The sequence below is a fragment of the Syngnathoides biaculeatus genome, chromosome 6 (genome assembly GCF_019802595.1).
Source record: "Syngnathoides biaculeatus isolate LvHL_M chromosome 6, ASM1980259v1, whole genome shotgun sequence".
Lineage (NCBI taxonomy): Eukaryota > Metazoa > Chordata > Actinopteri > Syngnathiformes > Syngnathidae > Syngnathoides > Syngnathoides biaculeatus.
In genome coordinates this window covers 12,688,398-12,699,680 of record NC_084645.1, presented here as the reverse complement: position 1 = coordinate 12,699,680, position 11,283 = coordinate 12,688,398, and the positions used below count along the sequence as shown (strand labels likewise).

The 11,283-nt window shown below is 49.4% G+C and overlaps 1 protein-coding gene across 13 annotated transcripts in view; it reads left to right on the top strand.

Moving 5' to 3' along the window:
* The first annotated feature begins 24 nt into the window (after positions 1-24).
* Positions 25-11,283, top strand: part of furinb (furin (paired basic amino acid cleaving enzyme) b) — a 134,262-nt gene continuing 123,003 nt past the window's right edge. For 3 of the 13 annotated variants that reach the window (XR_009795391.1, XM_061822723.1, XM_061822725.1), the window contains exons 1-3: positions 60-271; positions 4,900-5,004; positions 9,969-10,109. The gene's annotated coding sequence lies outside the window, so the exon portion shown is untranslated. The other 10 variants (XM_061822732.1, XM_061822733.1, XM_061822726.1 and 7 more) reach the window with 9 other exon arrangements.

The following is an 11,283-nucleotide window of genomic DNA, read 5'->3' as shown; positions in this document are numbered from 1 at the left end:
TGGTCCATGCAGTGCCATCTTCTTCTCTTGGCTGCTTCTGCTTATTTGGCACCGAGTGCACGACGCGCGACACCATTGGTCACCGAGGGAAATGCATCCCCGACGGATGCTTAACACCTGCTGACACTGTGAAACAAGGGGAAGAGGTACAAGTTGGAGGTGGTATTTCGCGTCATTAGGACACACAGTCATTAGTCACAGCAACATCATGCCGCTGTGTTGACAGTGCAAGCAGTCAGAAAGTGGGAACACCAATTGTCAACCTTTGGAGGTAAGGACTACACTTAATGCTCTAATAATATTAACGTTCAAATAGATACGTTTACATTGTGATAGCTAATTAACTGCATGCACTTTGCTATGCATATGGCCGTTTGCGAAAATGCATGTTTTCTTCAGAAAACAAAAACGGTTTCCTTGCAGGATTCAGGGATTATTGTGCCATGATTGAAGTGTGTTAAATAGAAACTATGATTTTGTAGCGCCGGAGAAAAGGAGTCGGAGGCGGAGTGTCGGACACAGAAACAGAACTTGCTTTATTGTTCGACATCACCAAACTACTCGCATAACGGCGGGAACTCTGTTAACCTTTCCTCCGGAAGCGCAACAACAAAAACAGTCCGTGCGGAACCCCGCACCCCAACTCGAGGTCCCGCGGGTGAATTATGTAAACACCACACAAGCCCCCCCAGAATTCACCCATAGTCAAAATCCTTGTGCCGTGGAGGGATGATGACCCGACCCCGGCGAGTGTGCACTGTAGGGGCCGATGGGGCCGGGGCCGCACTGTCCATTGAGTCACGGGACAAGGGCTCAGGCGGGGTCAAGGGTACCCCGGCGGGCGCAGGGGCACAGGGCAAAGGGGGACGACCCCGGCGCGGGGGGAGGGCCAACCCCAAAGGCTGGGCAATGTCCAGGTGCGCGGGTTTGACCCTGTCCACGGAAACAGTCTCGGGTCTGCCGCCAATGTCCACGAGCAGGCTCTTATCCCCGTGCTCCAGGACCCTGAACGGCCCGTCGTATGGGGGGCGGAGAGGTCCACGGTGGGCGTCATGACTAACAAACACAAAATCCGCAGAGCGCAGGTGACGGGGCAGCCGGGCAGCTGGGGTGCCATGTTGCGACGTGGGAACCGGCGCAAACCCTTTTGCGGCCTCCAGCAGGGAGGACCGTTGCCTGGCTGCGGACCAGGGCGCTGTGGCGTCCGGGATGAATTCGCCGGGGACCTGCAGTGGCTGGCCGTAGACGAGTTCGGCGGATGAGGACAACAGGTCCTCCTTGGGGGCGCACCTGAGGCCGAGCATGACCCACGGGAGCTTATCCAACCAGTTGCCGTCCGTCAAGCCGGCACGCAGGGCTGCTTTCATGGAGCGGTGGAACCGCTCGCAAAGACCGTTCGCCTGGGGGTGATAGGCGGTAGTGCGGTGCAGCTTGACCCCCAAACTCTCAGCGACTGCGTTCCAGAGTTCAGAGGTAAACTGAGGGCTACGATCTGAAGAAAGGTCGCACGGTGTCCCGACGCGTGCAACCCACGTGCCGATGAACGCCCGGGCCACGTCTGACGACGTTGTCGAGGAGAGGGGAACGGCTTCGGGCCAGCGGGTCGTCCTGTCTACCATGGTGAGCAAGTAGGTGAATCCGTGCGAGGGAGGAAGTGGACCTACCAAGTCAACGTTGACGTGGTCAAACCTCCTCTCGGGGACAGCAAAGGGCTCCAAGGGGGCTTTTGTGTGGCGATGCACCTTAGCCCGCTGACAGGCCACGCACGAGTCGACCCAGGCCTGCACATCTTTCTTGAGACCGCGCCACACGAACTTCTGGGCCACCAGCCTCACGGACGGTTTCCTTCCGGGGTGGGAGAGGTTGTGGACCGCCTCGAAAACAGCTCTTCGCCAGTTTGCAGGGACCAGCGGCCGAGGCTGGTCAGCCGAGAGGTCGCACAGCAACCTGACGCCCGAGTCACCAACCGCGACTTCCTCCAGGCGCAAACACGTGTCAGAAGTCTTGAGGGCCTGCACCCCGTGGTCCGAGGCCTGGTCTGCGCTCATGCGGGAGTAGTCGAGACCCAGATGCACAGTGCCGACGATTGCCCTGGAGAGGCAGTCCGCGACCACATTGGATTTGCCGGCGATGTGTTGGATGTCCGTAGTGTACTCAGAGATGAACGACAGTTGGCGTTGCTGGCGGGCGGACCACGGCTCGGCCACCTTGGACATGGCGAAAGTGAGGGGTTTATGGTCCACATATGCCGTAAACTCACGGCCTTCCAATAGGGAGCGGAAGTGGCGGATCGCCAGCCAGAGGCCGAGGAGCTCTCTATCGAACGTGCTGTATTTGCGCTCCCTGGGGACCAGCTGACGGCTGAAAAAGGCAAGCGGTTGCCAGGCGCCGCCGACCCACTGTTCGAATACGGCTCCAACAGCGTAGTCCGATGCATCGGTAGTGAGAGCGACCGGGGCCCCGTGGGTCGGGTGAGCCAGCATAGCGGCACGACTCAGTGCGGCCTTCGTAGCCTCGAAGGCTTCCATCCTCTCGGCCGTCCATTCAACGTCCCGGTTGGGGGCCTTGTCTTTAAGAGCCTCATAGAGCGGGCGCATGATGTGGGCCGCCCGGCGGATGAACCGGTGGTAGAAAGTCACCATCCCCAGGAACTCCCGGAGGCCCCGAGCCGAGCGAGGTCGGGGAAAAGCGGAGACGGCCTCCACCTTTGCCGGAAGGGGGGCGGCGCCGTTCTTGTCTATGAGGTGCCCGAGGAACTGGATAGAGGGCACCCCGAAAACACACTTTGCCGGGTTGATGATCAGGCCATGCTGCTCAAGTCTTGCGAAGAGGTCGCGGAGGTGCATCAGATGTTCATCCTCCGAGGAGCTGGCGACGAGGATGTCATCCAAATAGACGAACACAAATGGCAAGTCCCTGAGCACAGAATCCATTAAACGCTGGAAAGATTGTGCCGCGTTTTTAAGACCAAACGGCATCCTCAGAAACTCGAACAGTCCAAACGGAGTGATTACAGCTGTCTTGGGAACGTCTGAGGGGTGCACGGGAACCTGGTGATACCCGCGCACCAGGTCGACCTTGGAGAACAAGATTTTGCCTGCCAGGTGGGCTGAGAAGTCCTGAATGTGTGGAACAGGGTAGCGGTCGGGCGTAGTGGCGTCGTTAAGGCGGCGGTAGTCACCACACGGTCGCCACCCACCACTCGGTTTAGGGACGATGTGTAGTGGCGAGGCCCACGGGCTATCCGAGCGGCGGACGATGCCCAGACGCTCCATGTTGGCAAACTCGGACTTAGCGACTGCTAGCTTCTCGGGATCAAGCCGTCGGGCCCTCGCGTGGATCGGGGGGCCCTTGGTCTCAATGTGGTGTTCGACCCCATGTTTAGTCGTGGCAGAGGAGAGAGTGGGCCCTGTCAAGGCAGGGAACTCACCAAGGAGGAGTTGGTACTTGGTGCCGTCCGATAGCGAACTGGAGAGACCACCATAAGTCGCCTCATTGCGGACGCAGGCGACCGTGGAAAAAGTCAGTGCATCCACCAGACGGCCCCTCTTAACATCCACCAGCAGCCCGTGGGCACAAAAAAAAATCAGCGCCAAGGAGAGGGAATGAGACATCCGCAGTGACAAAGTCCCATGTGAAGCGCTGACTCCCGAAACACAAGTCCACAGTCCTCATGCCATAAGAGCGGATAGGGGAGCCATTAGCGGACAGTAGGGGTGGCCCATGAGTCCCGCCAGCGGCGTCCTCCGCAGTGGCCGTCAGGACGCTCCTCTGGGCGCCGGTGTCACAAAGGAATTTGCGCCCGGAAAGGTTGTCCTTGACGAACAGCAGCCGGCTCTTCGCGCCCACGCTCACGGCCGCTGCGAAGCGTGGGCTTTGGCGTTTCCCGACGCGTCGTAGTTGCAAGGGGCGCGGCACCTCTTCGCTTTCGCACCGAAACGGGCATGGAAGTAGCACAAGCCTGTGCCAGCACGGCCGTCGGTGCCGAAGGGGCCCCTGCTGGATGCCACCCCCACGCCCGAAGGTGAGTAACTGCGCGTCGCGGCCAGCGTCTCAGGGGAGAAGCGCTGGGTTGCCAGGAAGAAACGGTCGGCCTCCTCGGCCAGGGCCCGGGGCTCAGTGATAGTACTGTTCGCGAGCGCCGTCTGAACATGCGGTGGCATTTGCCTGAGAAACAGTTCCATGAAAATGAAATTGGGCTCTTCCGTGCCCAGCAGGTTTAGCATCATTTCCATGAGTTCGGAAGGTTTGCTGTCCCCCAGTCCATTAATAGCCAACAGACGTCGGGCACGTTCCGGCCGTGAAAGCTCAAAAACCTTGAGAAGGTGAGCCTTGATCCCAGCATACTTATCCCGGGCCGGGGGAGAGGTGATGAAGTTCACTGCTCTGGCCGCCGTTGAGCTCCCGAGTGCTGAGACAACGTGGTAGTAACGCGTGGAATCATCTGAGATCCCGCGGAGGGCGAACTGAGCCTCAGTCTGTGCGAACCACGCTGCCGCGGACGTCTCCCAAAACTCCGGCAATTTGAGGATGGCGGTTGCCATGTTCGTTTCAGTCTCGAAAACGCCGGGACTGACGTCGGGGTCACCAGTGTAGCGCCGGAGAAAAGGAGTCGGAGGCGGAGTGTCGGACACAGAAACAGAACTTGCTTTATTGTTCGACATCACCAAACTACTCGCATAACGGCGGGAACTCTGTTAACCTTTCCTCCGGAAGCGCAACAACAAAAACAGTCCGTGCGGAACCCCGCACCCCAACTCGAGGTCCCGCGGGTGAATTATGTAAACACCACAATTTAATTGTGTTTGATGAGCTATGGATGGTCGTAGAGATGGATGCTTAAACTATTGAGGTAAAGTTCGTGTTGTAACTTTAACTATTCTTTTTTTTTTCTTCCAGAAACTGCTACCTGAGGGCTATGAACATTTAGTCTGCACATATCAAAACATTGCTGAAGTAAAATTTTGGGCCCAAATTAAATTAAGAATTACTACCGAATACGAGGTACACAAATGGCTGGAAGATTTCCAATCGTCCTCCCTGATGACATGGAGGAAGTCTAACGCATGTGTTATTATGAGTATTACTATTAGTAGTAGTAACAGTAGTAAATGCAGCCCTACGGGGGCACAAACCAGTGAAATCTGTAGGCCGGTCCCAAGCCCGGATAAATGCAGAGGGTTGCGTCAGGAAGGGCATCCGGCGTAAAAACTGTGCCAAACAAATATGAGCATTCATCTAAAGAATCCCATACCGGATCGGTCGTGGCCCGGGTTAACAACGCCCGCCCCCGGCACTCCTAACCTGCAGGGCGTCGGTGGAAATTCAGCTCCTGTGGGTCGAAGACAAAGAATAGGAGTAAACCGGATCCATTGTCAGAAAAAAAAGAGGAATGCGCAGAGCCTACAACTGAGGGACTTTAAATGTTGGGACTATGACAGGAAAAGCTCAGCAGTTGGTTGACATGACGATTAGGTTGATATTCTGTGCATCCAAGAGAGCAGGTGGAAAGGTAGTAAAGCTAGAAGTTTAGGAGCAGGGTTTAAATTATACTCCCACGGAGTAGATGGGAAGAGAAATGGAGTAGGGGTTATTTTAAAGGAAGAGCTGGCTAAGAATGTCTTGGAGGTGAGAAGAGTATCAGATGGAGTGATGAGACTAAAATTTGAAATTGAGGGTGTTATGTATAATGTGGTTAGCGGCTATTCCCCACAGATAGGATGTGACCTAGAGTTGAAAGAGAAATTCTAGAAGGAACTAGATGAAGTAGTTCTGAGCATCCCTGACATCGAGAGAGTTGTGATTGGTGCAGATTGTAATGGACATATTGGTAAAGGAAACAGGGGCGATGAAGAAGTGATGGGTAAGTACGGCATCCAGGAAAGGAACTTTGAGGGACAGATGGTGGTCGACTTTGCAAAAAGGATGGAGATTGCTGTAGTGAACACTGTTTTCCAGAAGAGGGAGGAACAAATAGTGACCGACAAGAGTGGAGGTAGAAGCACGCAGGTGGATTATATTTTGTGCAGACGATGTAATCTGAAGGAAATTACTGACTGTAAAGTACTGGTAGGGAGAGTGTAGCTCGACAGCATAGGATGGTGGTGTGTAGGATGAGTCTGGTGGTGGGTAGGAAGATTAAGAAGACAAAGGTAGACCAGAGAACCAAATTGTGAAAGGTGAGAAAGGAAAAATGTTGTGCGGCCTTTCGGAAAGAGGTGAGACTTGCTCTTGATGGATAGTGAGAGCTCACGGAAGACTAGACTACTATAGCCAAGATGGTCAAAGAGACAGGCAGAAGAGTACTTGGTGTGTCTTTTGTTAGAAAGGGGAGAAGGAGACTTGGTGGTGGAACCCCAAAATACAGGGAGTCATACAAGAAAAGAGATTAGCGAAGAAGAAGTGGGACACTGACAGGCCTGAGGAGAGGCGAAAGGAGTACATCAAGATGCGACGTAGGGGAAAGGTAGAGGTGGCAATGGCTAAACAAGAAGCATATGAAGACATGTACACCAGGTTGGACACGAAAGAAGGAGAAAAGGATCTCTACAGGTTGGCCAGACAGAGGGATAGAGATGGGAAGGATGTGCAGCAGGTAAGGGTGATTAAGGATAGAGATGGAAATGTGTTGACTGGTGCCAGTAGTGTGCTAAATAAATGGAAAGAATACTTTGAGAAGTTGATGAATGAAGAAAATGAGAGAGAAGGAAGAGTTGAAGAGGCAAGTGTGAAGGACCAGGAAGTGGCAGTGATTACTAAGGGGGAAGTCAGAAAGGCACTACAAAGGATGAAAAATGGAAAGGCAGTTGGTCATGATGACATACCGGTAGAGGTATGGAAGCAATTTGGAGAGATGGCTTTGGAGTTTTTGAACAACTTATTCAACAGAATACTAGCTGGCAAAAAGATGCCTGAAGAATGGAGGAAAAGTGTTCTAGTTCCCATTTTTAAGAACAAAGGGGATGTTCAGAACTGTGGGAATTATAGAGGAATAAAGTTGATGAGCCACACAATGAAGTTATGGGAAAGAGTAGTGGAGGCTCGACTATCTCGAGTATCTGCGAGCAACAGTATGGTTTCATGCCTAGAAAGAGTACCACAGATGCATTATTTACTTTGAGGATGCTAGTGGAAAAGTGCAAAGAAGGTCAGAAGGAGCTACAGTGTGTCTTTGTGGATCTAGAGAAAGCCTATGACAGAGTACCAAGAGAGGAACTGTGGTACTGCATGCGTCAGTCTGGTGTGGCAGAGATGTATGTTAAAATAGTACAGGACATGTATGTTGGCAGCAGAACAAGGGTGAGGTGTGCCTTAGGTGTGACAGAAGAATTTAAGGTGAAGGCGGGACTGCATCAGGGATCAGCTCTGAGCCCCTTCCTGTTTGCAGTGGTAATGGATAGGCTCCCAGATGAGGTTAGACTGGAATCCCCTTGGACCATGATATTCGCAGATGATATTGTGATGTGCAGTGAAAGCAGGAAGCATGCAGAGGAACAACTAGAAAGATGGAGACATGCATTGGAAAGGAGAGGAATGAAGATTAGCCAAAGTAAAACAGAATATATGTGCGTGAATGAGAAAAGTAGAGGGGGAAGAGTGAGGCTACAGGGAGAAGAGATAGCGAGGGTGGACGACTTCAAATACTTGGGGTCAACAATACAGAGCAATGGAGAGTGTGGTCAGGAAGTGAAGAAACGGGTCCAAGCAGGTTGGAACAGCTGGCGAAAGGTGTCTGGTGTGTTATGTGACAGAAGAGTCTCTGCTAGGATGAAGGGCAAAGTTTACAAAACATTGGTGAGGCCGGCCATGATGTACGGATTAGAGACAGTGGCACTGAAGAAACAACAGGAAGCAGAACTGGAGGTGGCAGAAATGAAGATGTTGAGGTTCTCGCTCGGAGTGACCAGGTTGGATAGGATTAGAAATGAGCTCATTAGAGGGACAGCCAAAGTTGGATGTTTTGGAGACAAGATTCCAGAGAGCAGACATCGATGGTTTGGACATGTTCAGAGGCGAGAGAGTGAGTATATTGGTGGAAGGGTGCTGAGGATGGACCTGCCAGGCAACAGAGCGAGAGGAAGACCAAAGAGAAGGTTTATGGATGTGGTGAGGGAAGATATGAGGGCATTTGGGGTTAGAGAGGAAGATGCACAAGATGGGCTCAGATGGCAAAAGATGACAAGCTGTGGCGACCCCTAATGGCACAAGCCAAAAGGAAAAGAAGAAGAATAGCAGTAGCAGCAGTGGTAGTATAGCACCTTGCATGACAGCAAACACAACTCAAAGTGCAGCAGCATTAATCTCTTTTGGGCTGTGATAATCATATTATCCATTGTTTTGGAATAGCGCGGTTAATCAATATGATTTTCTTTCAGCCACCGAAGGAGGCGCACTCGAGGTAAAAGCGAGGGACTTTGCAGGACCAATCAAATGGCTTAGGGGGGCGGTTTTCCCCTGATCATCCTCGGAAAAGAAAACTAGCTTCCGGGAGAGCAGCCCAGTGCTAACACAGAACGTCGGTGGCAAACACATGCGAGTTAAAGTCAGATTGGGAAAGGGGTGTTACTCCAGTACACTGTGTTACTATAGCGCCCTCTACCACAGTGAGTGATTTCATTCAAGTGTAATTTAAATATAAATCCACGAGATGAGGCTGTCACGCTGCAGTGGAAAATAAAAGAGCACTTTTTTTTTTTTTTAAATCAGCCACGTTATTTTTTTAAATTGTAAATTCAATATATATCCTTTGGAGAAAACTATAAATAGCCTATACATGCACATACATATAAATGGAGGGGGGGGGGTAACACTGAACATGAATAAATGACATTGGCACTTTGAAGGACAGGCGTTTAGATGTACTTAAACTCCATCCATTGTATGTTGCATCAGATTAAAGTTTTAAAGGAGAGTTTTTCTTTGACTGAAATTGAGTGATAGTTTCAGCACACTGCTGTGCCTTTCATTTAAAGATGTCACCCAATGACAGTTACTTAATGCCATGTTCATTTTATATTAACAGTCAGCAAAAGAAAAAGAAACTCTGGTCGAAGAAATCACCACTGCAGACATTTTTAAATAAATGCAGAGGCTCGAAATAACTAATCTTTCTCAAGCGGCCCAAAAAAAATATAGAAAAAACTTCATAAGTGTTAAAAATGCCAGTTTATCGTAACTGCTGTTAGCCGTTAAATCCCTCTTTTGGATTAATAATGTGATTATTTTGTTTAATCGTTTCTCCCATCAATGTCTATGGAAAGCGCCCGGTTCATAATATTAACTTGCACTAATTGTAACGTAAACGCGACCTCAACATGCAAGCCAGACTCAAAAACAGCCCCACTCTAATATTGTGACGTATTTCCTGGACGAAGAAGCAGGTTTGCTTATTTGTTGCTATCCAGCCAGCCGGTCGTCAAGGCGCTCGCATCCCTCTCTGACCATTTCACTTCCATTTTCTCGTTTTATCACTCTTCGTGCATGTGGAGTTCTGACTTGTTAGCAAGCAGTAATGTAATGTCAGTACACGCCTTTTATTCATGGAAGAAGCAATTGCTTTCGAAGGTTGAAGGCACCCGGTAGCGAAGTCGAATCATGCCGAGGGTGACAAGCTGGTCGTGAATGAAAAGCTAGCATTCGATAGCGTCCAAAGGGGGCGGATAACGTCGTGAGCCGCCAATAATAGAGATGTAAAGTTAAAGGGCAAGTGCAGGCGAGAGAAAGTCCCCGCCCGACTGGAAGAAGGGATGGGGAGGCATGACGTCTTTGATTTGGACCTAATATGGTTCGAGTGGATTTTGTGTTGTGATTGAAACTACAACTCCGAGGTAAAAAGGTGTTTCCCGTAGGGTAGCTCGCGTTTGCAAAGTGTACGGGAGCAATTGAAGCCTTAGCAGAAATCTCACTTGTGTTTGAACCAAAAGTCCCTTGCCAAGAGCTGCCGACAAGCCTCTCACCATCGTGCCCAGTCAGGTGAAGCCGTTCCGAGTGTCGCTTCTTTCGGGAGATGGGACCCAATGTAGGTGGACCGCTTTCTTCCTCGGGACTTGACTGAAGCACCACAATGGACCAGCTCTGATGTGCGGCGACTTCTCTCAAGTTTCTTGGGGGTAAGAGTCGTTTGGTCATTGATTTTTTTGTCTTTCTTTTTTTAATATGGTATTTTTACATTGCATATCGCTTCAACCAATTTTAGATATTTTATTTACCTCTTTTATCATCATTTCTCAGCTGTAGTCAGACATTCATTTTTTCTCCTCGTAATTATACACGGCTTAACATATCTTGCGACAATTTATCTGCGTAAGGTGGCAATTGATATGCAGTATTGTCAATTTCAACAATTTATCTGTGTAAAATGGGAAATTGATACGTTGTCATTTCAATTTAGGCTTCATTTGCACAAAAGCTTTTTTTTTTCATCAACAAGCTTCGTGCTTGTAAGCATCTCAAAAGAATGTGACTTAAGGGTAAACAAATCCAGGAAGGCCAGATATTCAGAAAAATTTTGGGCATCATTGGAGATTAATTTACACCTTTTGTAATAACCTAAAAATTTCATTAGGATGGGGATCTTGATGTTGGGGGTCAAGGTCAGTATCATGGAACATACAGAGAGACTTCAAGATTCTACCTTCTCTGTCATGTATGCAGGTTAATTGCATTGAAATACACTTTATTATTAAAGTGATGTGGCTTTTTTTTTTTAAATCTGATCTCATTTGACCATCAACTGTATTATACAGTATACTACACAGCATACAAATTCATGTAGTTTTTCCGTTTTCATTTATAGAAAAAGGTTATTTTTTTCCACAGTGTTATTGAGTCACCCTTTATTAATGTTTAAGCAATACAGGTCAATTTACAATGTAAGGTTTTTGAGAACAATATTTTAGGGGGCCCAAAACAACAAAGCTTAAAAAAATGTAGGAAGATAAAGGGTTAAGTCCTCACTCACAAGGACAGTGTGAATAGTGTTATTAATAAAGAATGATAAAAACATTTTGTTTAATCTTTGTGTTAGATATTGCTTGCACACCGTCCCATTGCTGTATTTCTAGACCACGTTTCCAGTGTCATAAGCAGTAAAAGAAAAAATGGACCTGATAGAGAGCTATTCGATCTTGGTGCTATCAATTTCCAGTACTTCTCAAATAAAATATATTTTTTCCTATTTTGTGTACTAACAAGGCACAATTCAGTGCTGTTGTTTTTTTTTTCTTTTTTTTTTTTCTGTTACCCTGAGGTCCATCTGCTCTCATGAATGGTTATGCGCCCGTC